This window comes from Balaenoptera ricei, chromosome 2 (assembly GCF_028023285.1).
Source record: "Balaenoptera ricei isolate mBalRic1 chromosome 2, mBalRic1.hap2, whole genome shotgun sequence".
In the NCBI taxonomy this organism is placed as follows: Eukaryota; Metazoa; Chordata; class Mammalia; order Artiodactyla; family Balaenopteridae; genus Balaenoptera; species Balaenoptera ricei.
Window position 1 is genome coordinate 24,791,050 of NC_082640.1, and position 2,645 is coordinate 24,793,694.

Consider the following 2,645-nt stretch of genomic DNA (forward strand, 5'->3'; position numbering starts at 1 on the left):
CTCTGATTGCCATAAATCAACAAAATGCCAACTGTGTCCTGTGGACATGGTAGAGAAAATGGCAATTTTGAAGAAGGAGCGCTTCTAAAGGCTTTTTCGTGGAGGCAGCCAAGGGTTTTTCTCACATTACTAAAAGACTAAGTAATGGGGTTATGATTACTTTAATTCCTACAACCAAACTTCCACTTAGGTATAGTTCCATGTTCCCACACTATTATCCTTCTGTCCACCAAGCTGGCTTCGGTACTCCACGGTCCACTGTATCTTTTGGTCTTCCCTCTTTATAGTACAGCAGCCTGGTGGTGACATCCGTTGAGCAGGTAGACCACTAATTCATAGGTGGCCATCATAATGGCTGTGTTTGGAATCTGTCTCACCAGATGAATTGTCAGACTACAGTAAAGAGACCCATAGCCTTCTTCTTGAACAAGCAAAGACAGTGTCTGAAAAAAGGATCTAATTTTGTTCCCTCTTCACGCAGTCTTGTTCTTACAACTTCATGTGGATGTGCTGTAGTTATGGCACACATTTTTGAGGTGGCAGCAGCTAGCATCATTCCCACAAAATCTGATGCTTCTTTTACAGACTCTTCTTCATTTTCCATCATAGAAGCAATCTTATATTCCAGGAGTTTTTACTTCATACTTTCATAAATAACAAAATGGATAACAGTCTCTGATATGCCAGCATGTGAAGCAGACACGCCCCTATAAAATCCTCTAAGTCCATCTGTCTGATACACTTTACGACACACTCAGAAGCACCCATTCGCTTTTCCCCACGGCTCCTTGCATCAAGCTGTCACCGAGTCTTTATCAGCCAAATGGGGTTGGTCGCTGTGATTGCGGTAACAACGAGGTTTTAAGTTAGTCCATATTTCTACAGGAAGTGACCTGCGGGTGGGGAGCATGAGATGACACGATGTCACTCTTTTCTCGGGAGAAATGTACAGTAAATGCCTGCCATGGCAGCTGAAATCGTGTACCTGGGCAGAATCAGGATCAAATAAACCATTCAACTTTTCCGTGCAGTTGGAATAAGCAGCACAGTATATTGCTCTGGGAGGGGCCACCCCCAGTAAATTGCGGCCTAATCCTCTAAACAGAGAACGAGGCCCTTATTTTTCCAAGATCACCTTTAGACAATGGAGAGGTCCGGGAGACACTAGTCGATCGACACTGGCTCTAGCCATGGTGTTCAGCTGAACTTCAGGGATGTAAAGTGACACAGAAGATGACTGCAGCCGTGTTTTCACAGCTTCCAGTGGACACGTCAGAAGAGCTCCCACCGTTCCACCACATCCTCCGGCGGCAAACAGACGCAGCCGCGTGTCCCTCTGGCTCATTCTCCCTCCCGCGTGTCCTCCGGGCGCTCAGGCGGGACGCGCATCCGGACGCCGCGACGGCCGCAGCTTCCGCCCCGGCGCAGGGCTGGAGCCGCTCGGCGCCCCCGTGCCGGCGACGGGAACGGACGGCGACGCGGCTGCAGAAGGCGACCCGAGCCGCCCTCCCCGCGGCGCTGCAGCCGCGCCGCCTCCCAGTCTGGCTCGCTTTTCATCACCCGCGCTGGAGGGCAGCGCCGAAGTCTCTTCTTAATAGTGTTTTCGGCACTTTTATAGAGCGTTTGTGTTTTACCCTCTAAGAATCATCTATTATGTATTGCAAACGTGTAGGTGGTTAATAAATAGTAAGTTACCGACTTTTAGCTCTAAGTTTTAGGAAGTGAGGTTTCTGCCCTAGATATACTTGCATGCAATCTGTTTGCTAATGAAATAAAGGAAGGAGGTGGGCATTGAATGAAATATACCACATGTTCATTCTTTGTTCCTTTAAGACGAATTGGGAGATTGGGATTGACATAGATACACTACTGATACTATGTATAAATTTGATAACTACCGTATAGCACAGAGAACTCTACTCAGTGCTCTGTGGTGACCTAAATGGGAAGGAAATCCAAAAAAGAGGGGATATATGTCTACGTATAGCTGATTTCACTTTGCTGTACAGTAGAAACTAACACAACATTGTAAAGCAACTATACTCCAATAAAAATGAAAAAATAAAAAATAAAGACATGAATAGTTCAGCTCACCGAATAAATCTTTACCCTGAGAAAAATCTTTAGTAGGGAATTTTCAGAAAGTGCAGACTCTAGGGCACTGGAACCACTCCCTCTAATTATTTTCAAAACCACTGTAAACAAAATACTCTTGATTTGGAAATGATTCCCATTTCCTGGGGCTTTGTGTTCATGGCAATCAGTTAAAAAGTGAACGATGTAAAGAACACTGCGTTTTTGCTCCATCGTTTATGCATTTGAACATATATGTGACCACAGATTGGAAATCATTGAATGAGTGGGTGCCATCAGTAAAAAGCATAGATTATTTGTCAATATCGAAACGAATGAGCAATGATGAGCAGGGGCTTTTATAGGTGAGCAAATGGATTAAAAAAAAAAAAAAAAGCTTGTATTTTATTATAAAGTGAATGGATGGGGTGGGGGGAGGGTTAGGATTTCTGACCATCTAATCAGATCTTCAGCCCTAAAACATGAACCCCCGGTCAGACATTAGCTGGTGTCTCTGAGTCCATGTGCAGAACTGAAAAGCTCTCTGCCCCACATCCTGGGCTGCACTGGAG

The 2,645-nt window shown here is 45.2% G+C and overlaps 1 pseudogene; it reads right to left on the minus strand.

Annotated features, from left to right (window-relative positions):
• Positions 1-233: 233 nt before the first annotated feature.
• On the minus strand, positions 234-1,345 carry LOC132360281 (solute carrier family 25 member 36-like; annotated as a pseudogene).
• Between the last annotated feature and the right edge of the window lie 1,300 nt (positions 1,346-2,645).